Below are 15,628 nucleotides of genomic sequence, written 5' to 3' on the forward strand. Positions count from 1 at the left end.
TGCGGCCACTTTGCCAACTACGGAGACAGCTCTCTGTCTCTCCAGGTAGATCTTTCCAGGCTAAAGGGACAGTGTGGTTGCTGCCATGAAGCTCAGAGACATATTGGTCTTCCCTTTTCAAGGGAAACCTGTGTATATGTGTACAAAACAATCTCTGTGGGATATGATGTATTAGTTCATGTCTGAATGTGCCATGTACCCTTTATGCATGCTGGCATCTTTGAACATGTCTGAATCCGCATGCATGTGTATGGCTGCATTTTCCTGTGTTTGCCAGCTTTCACATGGACCTGTTAAATTCAGGCGTCCCTCCTGGCTCCTCTCTAGCTCAATCCGAGGACCTCACAGTGTTCCCTGTATCAAGCCTTGAACACTTTGGCGAGTTTAAGTACTGTTATTAATCAGAAAACAGGTGATTCAAGCAGATTGATTCAAGCTGTTGAATTGATGGAGAAAACATTGTGCCCCTGGACAAATTATAACAGCCCTTAAATGCTCCTTATTTCTTACTGGAATTTGTTTACCTTAGTTTGGATCTTGTTCGGCTTTTGGACAATAAAGTTTCTCCTGCACCAAGAAATATTGTCCCTGTGCAAATATCCCAGATCACAATTTACTCATTCCTTAACCTTCTCTTGAAGGCACACAGTGGAATGTGCTTTTCTGACTCTTTCTATAAGGCAGGATTTACAGGCAGTGAATCTTTATTTAACCCCTCTAATGTCTGACCACCCTTTTTCAAGGTCAGCTACCAGAGCTGTATTGCAGAGCCAGAGCAGGTTCAGTATTCAGTAAGGGTCACACAAGCGTTGCATGCTGAAATAGGATCGTTGACCTACTCTGCTTATCTACCCAAGGATTTCATTTGCTCTCCTAAGCACATCGCCAAACTAGGAGATCATGTTCATCCTGTTGTTCTTTATTTAACTTGATCCTCACTCCCTGAGCCCTGAATTCTTGTGGCTATCCATTTTAGTGCAGTCTTAAATGTTTCTCTGCACAGATCAGAAGCAGGATTTGAACACAGATCCACACTACAAGCTACAACCAGTTAGTGTCAAAAAGTTAAAACCTGTAAATAGTTTGTTATGTTCTTGGTCCACTAGCCACAAGAGCAGCTCAATACCCTGGTTTGCTCACAGCAGGCTATTGTGTGTTTAAGACTGTGTCCTTGTGCCTTCAGCAGTGTGTTTTGGAGAAGTGGCACAAACAGAATAGCCAAGCACATAGATTTGACAGTAGGACTTTTCTGAAGGCATGAATTCATCTCACTTTACTTTAGATGTCTTCACCTGGGCATCATGTTAAAGTCAACAAAGAGAAACAGCTTTTCTAGGGCATGAGTCATCTGGACTATTTTAGAAATGAACCTTTAGAGCGAAGCATATTCAGGTGGCCCCAAGACCCGCCCTTATGGTAAATACTGGTGCTGATAAAAGTTACTTTGTCACTATAGATGCACAATAACCTGATAGTGGAGATCCAGAGACTCCACACACTGGAGATGTAGACTCTGGACCGTGTGGCCCAGAAGGGAGGGTTACAGCTTTTGATGCCAAGCTGCCCAGCAGCTCACAACACCGGGAGCACACGGTGCCCAGAGTGTACCAGACGCTTTTGTTCATTCTGCTGGTGTTTAGGAAAACACAGTTTTGCCGGCTATTATTTCTTTATCTGGATACAAGCCCTCTGGGTATTTTAAAGGGAAATAAACAATTTCCAGTCACTCAGGTGGTAACATTTGCAAACTATGCTGTAATCCTATACAGCTCCTTTCCATAAACCTGCTTGGTCTGAGCTTCTGTAATGGAAGTGACAAGCAAGAGCAGGTAGCAGTCAACATATGTGTCCATGTGATGGGCTTTCACGTAGTTACCACATCAGAGTTGCTTTTAAGTATATTTTGAAAATAAAAAAGCCAGTGGTCTATATAAAATCCTATTTAAACTGGGCTTTGGCTTGCTTCCAGGGGATTTAGAGTGGGGAACCCACTGGGTTGTCTCTGCTCTTGTTTATCCCAGCAGTCCTTCAGGCTACAGTGAGGAGGAGGCTTGAACATGGAGATAAAGCTTTAGCACCTAGCTGCAAGAGATCCACCAAAGACATCGACTTATTGCATTAGTTCACAGAGTCGGAAGAGGGCGTGCAGCCCAGGGACATGGACAGTGTGTTTGTTACAGAAACATTTAGTCAATTTGAAGGCTGTTTCGAAAGCTAAATTCAGAGCTGCTCTGGGTCCTTCCCCAGCCCATTGTTGTGGTTTTACAATCACATTTTCCTGTTTTTAAAACAAATGTTTTTCTCTCCCCTGGGGCTGTACGAAAGACCCACAAAAGCAACAGGGGAAGCTGACTGCAGGGACGCACTCCGCCCAGGGGCTGCAAACCTGGAGTAAACAGACTGACACACATCACCCCTTTCCTCTAATTGCCGTTCACTTTGCGCAACGCACAGAAGCGCTAATAACAACAAGAGGGTGAAACAGTCAGGCAGAAGTGTGATTTTTTAAGTAGAAGGTTCCTCTTTGCTGTAGCTGTGGTTTTACGCTCAGCAGAAGGACGGACGAAGGTATTTTTGTAGGTCTTATTCAAGGAGTGTCTATTTAAAACAAACTTCTGGGCTGCCAAGCAAATGTCATTGTTCAGTTAAAAGAACACACGGAAGAAAGAGAGTTCGTGGGGAAACGGTCTGGCTGATCCCAGCCCTCTGACGGTTTCTGCCATTTTGGTTGTCTAACGAGTGCTTTGAGATCTTTGAGGGTCCTCAGTCCCCATGTCCCAGCTGGATCTGTATGGAGGGTTGTCCCTCTGCTCTGTACTCAGAGGCGGTGCAAGATCTGCGGAGGAAAAAAGCTGTTATATGAGTATCTAGTTCCTGTATGCAGAGTATGTGCATGCTCCCAGCATTTTACATTTAAATATGAGTGGTTTTACATTTACTGAATGAAAGTAAAGAAGTTTAAATGCTGAATGGTATCTTTAAGTTAAGCTTTAGTTATAACTTTGCAGAGCTCTTGTATGGGCCAGGAATCTGGTGCACTCATATTTCAGGACACATCTGTCTCTGTTGGTGCCTCATGCTGACTCCAGCACTGACACATTGCCATGCTCCGGCTTGCTCTCCTGCGGCATCTATTGCTGTTGTGCTCTGGCACTGGTCTCTTCAATCTTGTCACCTCCCAGACGATGGAGAATTAACTAACCAGGGACTAATGCTGCATGTGATCGATCTAAGACTCTCAAGGGAAGGCTTTCTCCTTCCAGACTCCATGGCTGTATGCATACGTTCTCTAGCCCAAACGCACTCGTACAGCTTGAATCTGCATGGTTACCATTCTCATTGCTCTGCAGCACAGCCTCAGCCTTGCCCAGCATTTTCAGGCAGGATGCAACCACCAGGGACCAAAACCATGCCAGGGAGTGGGCCAATGCTTCCCCAGTATGGATGCGAGCTGCGTCTGCTCAGCCCCTACCCTAGCCCTGCTTCCGTCACTGATACAGCTGTGACCCTCCAGCTGACCTGTTTTGGTCTCTTGGGAGAAATACTAAACATAAAGGTCTGAGCTGATCACTGTAACCCTTTAGTGCCCAGGACCCAGGCTGAAGACCTGATCACCCACCATGGCAGCCTGTTTACTCTAAGCACTGCTCCGAGCCTCTTTCCCAGCCCAGCTGAGCATTACCCAATACAGGGTGTGAGTTGCTGCTCTGGCTGCTCTCGTATCATACATCAGCAAATAAAAAGGCATCAAGCACTCTTGTGCCCAAGTCAGCAACTCACCCACCTCCCACCTGCTTGCTGGGTCAGCTAGTCCCGCTGCTGCCTGCTGGTGATGGCAGGCTCAACAGGCTGGCCTCAAGCAGTCCTGAGCATCCCAGATTTAATCCCTGACGAAAGAGAGGGGGAAACAGGAGAAGGCCTATGATAGAAAGGTAGGGGCTGCTAGAGCGCTGTAACTCCTATTTGGGTGCCAAGCAAAGACAGCAATATGTGCAGGTTCCCCACTACATTTGCAGCTGCAGGCTGCTTTGGAAAAGCCATTTGTAGAAGGGTGCCAGGTAATGCCTGTCCAGGGCTCTCAAACATAACAGACAGGAGGCTGTTGAGAGACTTGAGGCCATCAGGAGGGAGATTTGCAGATAGGATCTGAGAAAACAGAGCAGGTTTTCCTTTTAATCACATCTCCAAATCCACCAGTGTGGAGCCGTGCTACCTTGGATGCTGTGTTAGCTTTGGTCCTGCTCTGTTATGACGGAGCTGGAGTGGCTGCGGGGAGCAGAGGCAGCCTTTATCTTCCCCACACACCCTGTTTGAGTACATAATGTTCCTGCCTTGAGTTGTACATGGAAGATGTGAACAAGCTCAGTGCAAAAATGACAGTGGCATTAGCAGGGAGTCTATAGCTTTACTGAGCAGGAGCAAAGAGTGATTTTCAGCACCTTGTAATGTGGCTAAACTACCCTCTCACCAAACTGTGAGTTCCTGCTGCAGCCCAGGGAGGCCAAAGTGTATTCCAAACCAGCATAGCAACATTTTACACTGCAGAGCATAAGAAACCTTCATTTAATATTCTGTGAGGCCCACAGGTGGCTGTGGAGCCCTGGACCATGCACAGACATGGACTGGCACTAATGAGAGTGGAGCTTTCTGGTTCCAGGACAGAGAGGTGGAAGGAGCTGTGTTTTTGGGATGGTCAGTGTGTGAATGGAGGGAGGAGGAGGATGCTCAGCACAAAGCCAGGGGAGAGGATGCTGTGGTGTCCCCAAGGCCAGAGGTTTTGGCTGCAGCAGCTCTGTGTGCTCTCCTCTCATGTTCACTCTGCCTCTCATCTTGCTCCAGAGATTAGGGAGCCATGGGGGATGTAATCAGTCCCTGGAAGGGGGCTGGTGCCTGTTTTGTCCCTGATGGTATCAGGTTCTTCCCTGTGATCAGTAGGAACTCCATGCTCACCCACAGCCTTCCAATGTCTGCAGCAGCCATGCGTTCATCCAGTTGCCTGTGCACACCACCAGGGAGATACTGGGGAGCTTTCTGTTCCCAGGGCTCAGATTAAGACAGACCTGTGCCAGTAGAAAGCTGGCAGAGGCCCAGATTCCCAGACGCTTCCACACATCCAAAGGCCCTGCCAAGTGCAGCTCTATAAAATGGGGTGGGCCTGGGAGCTAAGCACATGTGACAAGAAGCTCTCCTCAGGGGAGCATTGCTCTCGTCTGATCGAAACCGCCTATGAGGAAAGCTGGAGTCACTCCTCACCTGCTGCAGCCACCACCTACGTGGCCTCTTGCTTTTCAAGACATTCCCGACTGCAGTGGGCAGAGAGGCTGCAGAGCACGCATGGGAACGAGATCAGGTCTTGGGCGCTGCAGCCCTGAGCACAGACTCTTGGGTGGACAGGAGCTAGAGGTGGGTTGATGGTCTCAGAGAAACCCCTGGCAGGATGGACACAGCCCAGAAGACACCAGGGAAACTGCTGAGAATAGGACCTTGCTGGCCTGCCACGTGCCCCCAGTCTCGAGCCCTGGCCCTGTAGCACTGGCACTGCTTTGGGTCTCCCCCAGTGGCTCTCCCCCACCCCCACTTCCCCAGGCACAGGTCTTCCCTGTGAATATGCCTGGCTCTTTTGTGGTACAGCCTAACTTGTGCACGGCCTCCACCTGTGCCTGCACAGCTAGGAAGCCCTGTACGTGCGTGTGCAGAGGCTCATAGGACATCCTTGCTTTGTATGGTCCCTGCTGGGAACTGCTGTGCTCTGCAATGGGTGCTGCAGGGTGCTGGGGTCCCACACCAGGGCTGAGCTCCTGCCACTTGAGGAGCCAGGAGTGTACCCCCAGTCCGTAGGGCTGACCGACCACTGGCGTCACCACAGAACCAGGCCTAGGAATATTCCCAGCCTTATCCTCATACTTTCTGGGTATCTCTGGCTCACCATGCAACTCAAGAGCATTGTGTGATGGGTGGGATCTGGAAAAGCACACACTGCTGCTCAGCGAAAACTTCGGTGGGGAACCCCAACCTGTGCCTATCCTACTTCCCCCTCTCCCAGGCAGACCAAGACCTTCTTCTTGCTCTCCCCTTCTCAGCCCCAGCTCCCCTGAGCATCTGGTCTGAGCACAGGGATGCTGCAGAAAGCCTCCCCGCTTGCACATGAGCGGGGTAGTAGGCAGGTGAAGTGTTTGGACGAGTCCAGACAGCTTTTACCGTCTTTGTTTCTTGTGCCGGCAGTCTGAGGATTGCACAATGTGTGGGGGTGAAGCACATTCATCTGCTCTGATCAAAATAGCACATTTCTTTCACAACTGACAACGGGTTCTGCACATGTCCCCCTGCCCGGCCTCAGCAAAGCAGATCCCTGGCCTTTTTGGCAATGGTCTCTAAGGGAGGAGAGAATCAAGAGAGAAAGGGAAGTGGTGCCTCTCTGCTTTCCAGGCTAAAATTACTGGCTGAACTTCCAAAATAGTCTTGTTTGAATAATCTTGATTGACCCCATCCTCCAGGGCTGCCAGTGGGTTTAATCCTCCAAGAACTTCAATTTGATCTTTGGTCTTATCCTATATCTGTATGGAGGAAGTTCTCTGCGGGATGGGTTTTGCTGCTAGGGATGGGTTTTGCTCTTTATGCATAGGTAATTTCTGAATTAGGCTCTAATGAGAAAACCCAGCCTTGCATGTGGTAAAGGGAGTTCCCATTGCTCCTCACTGCCACCCTGCAGGTTTGCTCACTTAAGTGACTGGTAGGAGAACAAACTCTCTGAGTGTTCAGGAAGCCATTTGCTGAGATATCCCAACTTCAGGCCATTATTAGCTACAGCTCTTTGTATTTGCAAAATGTATGAAGAAAAATCATAAATTTCAGAGCCAAATTCAAAGCCTCTTAAAGCTGTCAAAGATTTTCCAATCAGCCCCAAATTTGATCTTTCCATCTGGACCATTAGTTTATAAGAGAAAAACACCGGCTTCATTTGAGATGTCCCTGGGGTAGATTCCCATGTGTTATACTAGAAAGAGGGGGGAGCAATCTTTAGGAATGAAGGAACTGGTTCAGCTCAGAGAGGTCAACTACCAAATTGCTTCTCTCAACATATCTGAGCCCTACATGAGCAGCTTCACTAAGAAACTGTGACAGCCTCCGCTGTCTCGGAGGCATCCTCAACAGGCAGGCCAAGAGGGACCATGACACAACGGAGGTTGTTGCTGTCTACAAGGAAGAGTTTGGGGCAGAGTGGGAGAGTGCAGAAGGATGAAATTAAGGGGATTTAGGGCACTGAGCAGGAGAAAGGGCTGGATGAGGCTGACAAAACCTTCTCTCTCACTGCTGCTCCAACATGAACCATAGAGAAAGCTCCAAATCAATCTCACCTTTGATTGGCTCCGCTTAGTAATATGCAAATTTGTCAGAGCGTGGCCTGCTGGGACTTACATTGTGAAGTTATTGACTGTTCTCAGAATGAGCTGTTAGTCATAAAAACGTTGCCATGGTGATTTTGCTGTTGTTCAGGGCTCAGGGAGCATGTTAACATCACCACCAGTGAATGACTGCAAAGTAGGTCAGGGGCCCTGACAGCTTGGGGCAAACTCTGCTCCTCAAGGCATCTGTGGGTTGTGTGAGGAGCAGAAAGAGCAGGTTCAAAATGCAGACCACCCAGCCGGGCTAGGCGATGCTCAGGTGAGCCCTAGCATCCCCGTTGAGCTTGGGGATGCCTGCGAGCCCGCTCGGTGTTCGCCAGCAGGGGCAAGGCAGCTCACACGTCCCATGTTCCTGGCACCGTGCACTGGTTTCCCATTGTTTGTGCAGCCGGAGAGATGACGCAGAGGCCTTCGTGCGGCCTTAGCACCTCGCCTTGTCCCTCTTGTCACTGCTTCGCTTTGCAGGGTGGTCCTCCTGCAGTCCCAAAGCACCGCTCATACCCCTATGCACGCATGTACAAACGCACAGGCTGCCTTCCCGGTGTAGATCTGAACCTCCAGCAGCCCCCACCCATGCACTGACTTCTTCACTAACTTGGGAAATGGCCAGCACTTTTGCAGCTGGAGAAATCAAGGACATGAGTGCTTCTTCCCCTGCTGTCCTGCTTCCTCCACAGACACTTCTTCTGAGGTTTTCCTATTCCGGTATCTCCCACAGCTTTGGTTCAGGATTCATTTTCAATCATCTTAAATGAACAGAACTTCTGTTCTGGTGTTATTGTCCAAATCAGAGAAGCATTAAGCATAACCTCAGTAACTATGAGTTAGTAAAAAAAACCTTTGTCCCCTCCCTCCGTCTTTGATACTGACTGTATTGCTATCAGGTGCTGAAGCAGATGCTCTGAGATTCCTGCATCTTCTCAGAGGAGCTTTTGCCAGGGATTTCCAAGATGAAGCTGTGGATAAATGAGGTCTTGAGAGTTTTAGGGAAGGAAAGGCTGATCCAGAAGAAAACTGGCATAAATGAAAGGGAAAGAGAAAGCCCCAAAGGTTAGATTCACCGTGAGCGGCTGCAGTTTGAGCCTCCTAGCTTCAGAAGGCGCTGAAAATAACTCCTTGGTAACTGGGGCTTACAACTGTGTGCCAGCCTGTGTGCACGCATGCATGCTTTATATGTAACTTCCCATATTCTGTTCTCACATTGTAAGAACGAGCAAAACAGCTCAGTAAAAACACAGCCACTGTCTACCCATGCTTCAATGTTTACCTCACTGAATCTGCACTGATTGAACTCCAGAGATGAGGGGTACTGCAGCTGAGAAGCAGTCTCATCCAGGTCTCCTTACTCTAGGATGGGCAGGGCTTTGCTCTGCATCTTAAGTGATTTCTTCTTTGGAAAGGAGAAGTGTAATTCAGTGGTCAGAGAATCTCCCCTCTTTGGATTTCCTGGAAATGCAGCTGTCCTATTGCAGAGCGGAGCCTCTTCAAATAACTGCCATTGCAAACTGTTCCCTGCGCAGTCAGTAAGGAAATCTCAGATGGTGCTGTAGTGCCTTTGAATGGGATTTTGAGTTCCTGTGCACCCCCCCGCCCCCATTTCTGGTGAATTAGCCTGTTTCTTCATTTGAGATGTCAGAGTCCCCACCTTGCACTGAGTGCAGATGCTCTCCCTGTCCCCTCTTCAGTTCATCCTATTCTCATCCCGTTGTGCCCGGCTGCAAGTGGAACTAAAGTTGCCAGAACCTCTCTATCCCACCGCTCTGCTTCCACATGCAGCTCTCTTGCAGATGCACATTAGCAAAACACCACGTCCTGGCCAAAATTAACTTCCAGGAGAGTCTGTAGAGTGAGCTCCCGCAGCAGGCTGACAGCAGAGCCACGGCCCAAAACCAGAACGAGGTGAAGAAACAACTAGTCACTAGAAAACACTGAGGAGAAAGGTGTGTCTTAAGTCTGCAATTTTATGCAATTTAGGAGTTTTACTTGGGGCTATGCGGAAGTGCCTATCTCCAATTAGGTTTACAAAGCTCTCCTCAGGTTAGGGCCTTCCACCAGCTCGTTTGCTGTCCATTTTCTCAGCAGCTCAGTGGCCTGGACATTCATCCGGGATGGAGGTGACTCAAGGTTAACCTCAGCTGCTACTGGCAGGCATTTAAACCCATATTCCCACCCTTGGGTCATTCTAACCACCAGGCTGAGGGATTGCTGGAATGAGCTGCTCACAGTCCCTCCTGTTGAAGCAGGTCTGCTCTATATAAAATAATAATGTATTTATTGGGAGAGAATGAGACAATGTGGCTCCCCCCTCCTGGGAATGAGGGTGCTCCCAGGTGCTCCCATGGGTGGGAAATCTGAGTTCTGGGCCCAGCTCTAATGGTTACTGCAATTACAGTAGAGCTATCAAAATCAGGTCAGGGGGAAGAGCAAGGGCCTGCAAGAAGAAGGGAGGGGAGCTGGCCTGATTTAGTGTGGTGAAGAGGAGATGAAGAAGGGGGTCTAATTACAGCCTGCCGCTACCTGAGGCCAAATACAAAGGCAGCAGAGTCAAACAATTCTCAACGGTGCCACATAATATAACAAAAGGCAACAGCCACAAAATGCATTTGGGAGATACAGTTTGGACAATCAGAGACGTTTCACAGCCCGGGAATGGGCACACAGAGGGGTGGAGGTTCCCATCCTTGGAGATGACCAGACTCATCGAGGCAAAGCCATGACCACCTTGCTTTAGTGTTGGGGATAGTCCTACCCTGAGCGGGAGGCTGGACTGGAGGCCTCCACAGGCTCCTTCTCACCATCCCTTCTGGGAGCCCATGACCAGTGGATGATGACAGCTCAGTAGTTCACTGCATGGAGTTTTTACCAAGTAGATGAGATATCCAAGTTCATCAACTACTTCAGATGATATCAAATCTGATAGTCCAGGTGCATTTGTTAGAACTCAGTCCATCAGCTGGAACCAAGGGAGTTCATAAAAAAACAAGCAAACTAGGAAAAGTTATGACAGGTCCCCTTTCTCCAGCCCATAACTGTGGCATCCCTTGGCTAATGACTCCAAAATGCCCCACAGTCTAACCCTTAGCTACATGCCAGCAATGCACGCTTGTCTGCAAGACAACCTAAATATTCATGTGGATTTTAGAGCACCTGAAAATATTGCTCTGCAAAGAAGAGTTTGGCTCAACTTCAAATAAAGAGCTGTTAGGCTTCTTAAGGTTATGGCAGACTGTGATCCTGATAATATCCTGAATTAATATTATTTCGTTTTCAAAAATAATACACTTAAGACAGTAACATAACCAGTAACAGAAAAGGCTGGCAAGCTTTACGGCTCTTTCCTGCTTGCATATCCCATATCTTTCTGGAGCCACCCGTATTTTTACAAGCCGGATGCATCAAATCTAAATGATGTGACCACTTGAAAGGAAGTGTCATCAGTGACCAAGTCCCAAGGGAAATGTGCAGGAAACAGTGCCAATCTGCCAAAGAGAGCCTCATGTTTTCAGCCTCTCTTCAGCTTTGCGTGCTATGCACTGGCACTACCACATAGCCCTAATTGCGGAATTTGCTGGATTTCAGATTTTGAAAGTAAATCCGTGGTGCAAAAGTCTTTTCCAAAACCTAATTAAGGGAGTAAGTCTGGGCTCAGGATCCAGCTGCAAGAGATTTGAGATGTGCAGTTCCTAGTTTTTCCTTTTTAAATACGTCTGTGAATCATACGAGGCTCTCTAGTGAAAGTACATCATTCTGCTCAAGCAGGGAGGTTTGGGAAGCAAGATAAAAAACTGCAGTAACAGCAAAGTTTCTTACTGAAAGCTCTTGCTGCAAGAGGCGAGTTCCTTAAGTTCCTGCATGTAACCATCCTGACCCTTAAATTTTCTTCATTTGGGATTTATAAGCTGTAATAACTAACACCGCAAGGACACACAGCCTCTGGGTAACAAGTGCCAAATTTTCCATTAGAAAGAAAGCTGCAGTCCTGCACACTCCTAAGGTTTGCTGATGGGCAGCAGGTTGGACCGGGCTTTTCCCACTCACCCCCTCAGGTTCAAGAAGTGCCTCACACTGGGTCCTTTGCTGTCCTAGCCTTGCCAGCGCGGATCATAGCAAGGAAGCTTTTCTTGCCTCTCAGCCCACGTGCCTGCACCTTAACGTCAAGATATCTTCCTAAGATGTGTCTTCAAGATCCTACTTGGTACCTGGTTCGCTTGAAGACCTGGGCCAAGTGCAGGGGGTAGGTTTGGCAGTCGAACTTTCCTGCAGAACTCAGCCCAGCCCGAGGACCAGCATGGCCCAGAGGAGATGGGCTCTCAGTGTGTTTCCGAGCAGCACTGCAACCTCTGCAGCATTCAGCGTGGTAGGACCAAATGCACGAGGGTTGGCGAGAAGGAGCCATTGAACCCGCGGAGGTTAAATTCACCAAGCCCCTTATGCGCCACACAGAATGCGTGACTTTACCGCGATGCTGAAAAAGAACTGAAATAGCCTCCATTCGAAAGCAAGCGTGCAGATTGCCATTCCTAAGGTCTGTATCACGTGGCCAAACAAACACAGCTGAGACAAAGCCATCCTCCAAATGTAGCTGCCACAGCAGTTAAACTGTCACCCGCAAATGCTTTTAGCTATTTCGGTGGCGGCGGCAGCTGCTCCCCGCAGCATCGAACATGCTTTTTTCTGGTGCCGGCTGCTCTGTGCGTGCGGGTGCATCACGCAACTGGCAGCAGCCAGAGCCAGGGTGAGGGCAAGGCAGTGGGTAACTCAGCTCAGGGCTCGGCGCGAGCACCGGGGAGGCGCTTTCCCGCCCGCTCGCGCAGCGGGCCTGATACGGCGTCGGCCGGCAGGCCTTGCACGCTCGCGTTGCCGACTACGAGCGTGTGAAGCCCATTTCAGCCCCGAACGCACAAATCCCACTGCATCCCCAAGCACGTGAACCCCATTGGGGTCCCAAGGACGTGAGCGCCGGGCCGGTCCCGAGTGCCTGAAGCGCGTTTTGGCCCCAAGCGCATGAACCCTGTTTGAACCCCGAGTGCGTGAACCCCGGTTCGGTGCCAGGTGCGCGAGCCCCGGGGCAGCACCTCAGCGGCGACGCTGCGGGGCAGCAGCCGGGGCCGCCGGCGGCAGCGCCCGCGGCGGGGCCGCAGGAGCCGGGAGGGGAGCGGCGGGGCGCGGCGCGGTTCGGCGCGGCGGCCCCGGCTGCCCGGCGGCGGCGGCGGCGGCGCCATTGGCTGCGGCGCGGGCGAGGGGCGGCGCCGCCCGCAGACAATGCGGCGTTGGCCGCGCCGCGCCGCCCCTCTCCTCCCCTCCGCTCCCCGCGCGGTTCCGGTGCCCCGGCGGCGCTGCGCTGGGCTGGGCTGGGCTGGGCGGGCGGCGCAGGTGGAGCCGAGCGGAGCGGAGCGGAGCAGCGGGCCCGGGCGGCGCCGCCGCTGAGCCCATGGCGCCCCGCGCCCCGCCGCTGAGCGCCGCCGCCGCGGTCGGGCCGGGCACGGCCACCGCCGCCGCCTGAGCCCATGCCCGCGCTGCCCCGGGGGCTGCGGCCCGCTGACGGATCGGCCTCGCCTTTGTCCCCGGATGGCCCCGGCCTGAGCCCGGCCCCGGCGGGGAGCGGCGCCCCCGGCCCAGGTAGGCGGCGGCGGCGGCGGGAGGAGGAGGAGGAGGAGGAGGAGGGAGCCCCGCGGCGCTTCGCGGCTCGCCGCCGCCGCTAGGCCCGGTGACAGCGGAGCGGCTCGGGCAGCCCCGGGGGCAGAGGCCTCCCCGGGGGGCGGGCCCGACCCGGGACCCCCGGCGGGGAGAGGCCAGGCCCGGCCCGAGCCCCCCACCCGGGGGTCTGTCCCGTCCCCACCCCCCGCCCCCTCCGCGGGGCCTGTCAGGGCCTGGCAAGAGCCGGGAGCGGCGGGCGAGGGCGGCCGTGAAGCGCTGACCCGAGGCCAGGCCCCCCGGCCCGGGCACCAGCCTGCGGCCTCTCCGCTTCCCGCCGGCCCGGCGGAGATTGATGAGCCCCCGCCGCCGCAGGCCGGCAGCCCGCGCCTTCCCTTATGTGGAGTTGTCTGGCGCCGGGCGCCCGGCCGCGCGACCAGCCGTTCCTGGCCAGCGCGAGGCTGGTTCGGGGGGACGCGCTCCCTTGGAGCCGTGCGGCCTCCGGAGGGGGAGCTGCGAACACCGGTGGCACCCCTGAGGACCAGGTTTGGGGTCGCTGGGGGACAGGGAGGCGCTGGCTTGCCCTTCCCAGGCTCCCCTAGCGCTGTGCCGGGCCTGCTTTTGTCCCCTGGTGCCGTCGCGTGCTGGGCAACCCTCCACCTTCTAGCTCAAGGTGGAGGAGCGCGAGCTGGCGTGCAATGCGCTTGGCTCTGCGTGCGGGAGCATTCGCTGACCAGCACCCTGGCATCAGGATGTCCCTGGGCAGAGTGGAGAGCCCGGGTGGCACACGGGCACCTGGGGAAGAGTCGGATGATCGCGGCTTTGCGTTTAAGGAGCACCTCATCTACCCTGAGAGGAGACCGCATCCTGGGCGAATGCGTGCTCGTGTAGTTTCGCCTGCGTGAGCTCAGCCCACAGGTGTAAGCTCAGACGAGCTGTCAGAGTTGGACCTGAGGGAGAAACTTCGGGCTCGTGAATACCTGACTCCTCAGGTCAAGCAAGGTCCGCAAACCCATGGCTGTCTTCTGAGAGCATCTATTTAAATATGGCAAACTCGGGTCTGTTGTTTGCTTGAATATTTCTGTTTAGATCCTGTCATCCTTCCATTCTGAAGGTCAGCTGATGACTCCAGGAGGTGGAGTTTTGAAGAGAAAGGATGGCACTGAGAACTCTGCTGGGTTGCACCTGGGCATGTTTACTGAAATGCCACCTCTTTTCTCTCTAAATGCCTTGTTCAGAAAGGATGTGAACAGCAAGTACAGCACTCTCCTACAGTGGGAAAAGAGCTGGCAGTACCCTGGATGTGTTTGGAGACTGAGCATGCAAGCCAATGCAGCCCACAGATCTGCAAGTCATCCAAGATTTGCCCTTTGCTGGCATTCCTCATGCTCCAAAAAAGCTGTGCTTCCCACACCTTTTTCCATGGTAAAGGTGTTATCTAGTCTGGGGTTTGGGCATGTTATGAGGCTCTGCTGAGTAATGGAACGTTTGAAGGCTCCTGCAGAGGCGGTGCTGAGATGGGCACGCTGAGCTGACTTGGCTCAGTGATATGTGTGCAGGAGAGAAGAGCTGTCACTTGTCATGGGAGAGGAAGGGAACCAGATGACCTGAGGATTTTGGACTGTGTGGTAGCTTTTGCCCAACTGAATGATCTAAAAGCGGTTTCTGCCCTCTTGTTATTCAGGAAGATGGTCACTGCTCCTTAGAAAGCGATGTTTTCTTTCCATGCGAACAGCATTTTTTGTTGTTGTTTTAGCCTGGAAGGATGGTAAAGGTGGGCCCCGCTCTGTGATGTTGAGGATGTGATACCTCTGACCAGATGTTTGCAGAGCACTTCAGCCTGGAAATCGTAGCCTTTCTCGGGAGATCTCCAGCACTTCCTGGTTTGCGCTGAGAATCTGCTAGGATTTCAGCACTTCCTATTCAGCTATCTGATATGAGCAGGAAGTAGGAGCATGAAAATGGCAGCAAAATTGCTTGCAGCAAGGCTGCAAGCTTACAAGGTATAAGCGTGTGAGATGATAATGAAGTTAGACCTGTCCTGAACAGGGTCCTAATCCTTTTTGACGTGCAGTATGGGAATGTGCAAGTCCAAATATTAGGGCTAGTCTGTGCAATTGTGTGGTCTCATCCTAGGACAGCGTGACAAGAGGAGAGGTGTTGTGCAGGTGCTTGAGAGTATGCCTTTTCTTGCAGTTTGTTTAATTGCTTTGTTGCATCTTGCTTGGACTCAGATGGAAAACATTCCAGGGCAGGGGTAATCTTTTTTTAATCTCTTTTGTGTGTGTGTGTGTTTGTGCTGGATGCTGTGTGCTGTCCAGTAGAGTTCTGATCCAATGGGAGCATTTCACTGCTACACAGCATTATATTCAGACTAGGAAAGTAATGAACTTTCTGTACTTAGAAGATTATGGGTCTGGATTTGCATTCTGCCTCTGGCGGAGATTGGGAATTCAGATCTGTTGTGGCTGGAGCATACGTCTCACAACTCTGGCCTTGGTTTCTGTGTTCGCATTTCATTGGCACTGTGGATTAGAATAAAGACCTAGGTTATATCTGGTGTTAGGAACTCTGCTTTAAACAAGGAACTG

General features: G+C 51.7%; 1 protein-coding gene across 3 annotated transcripts in view; it reads left to right on the forward strand.

The window, feature by feature from the left end:
• The window catches only part of HDAC7 (histone deacetylase 7), a 122,202-nt gene that overhangs the window by 36,310 nt on the left and 70,264 nt on the right, over positions 1-15,628 (forward strand). The window contains exon 1 of one of the 3 annotated variants that reach the window (XM_067313926.1): positions 12,955-13,022. The exons of the other annotated variants lie outside the window; for them this stretch is intronic. The gene's annotated coding sequence lies outside the window, so the exon portion shown is untranslated. Of the gene's footprint in view, positions 1-12,954; positions 13,023-15,628 lie in introns of those variants that run through there. 3 annotated transcript variants of the gene reach the window in all.

The sequence above is a fragment of the Apteryx mantelli genome, chromosome 33 (genome assembly GCF_036417845.1).
Source record: "Apteryx mantelli isolate bAptMan1 chromosome 33, bAptMan1.hap1, whole genome shotgun sequence".
NCBI lineage: Eukaryota > Metazoa > Chordata > Aves > Apterygiformes > Apterygidae > Apteryx > Apteryx mantelli.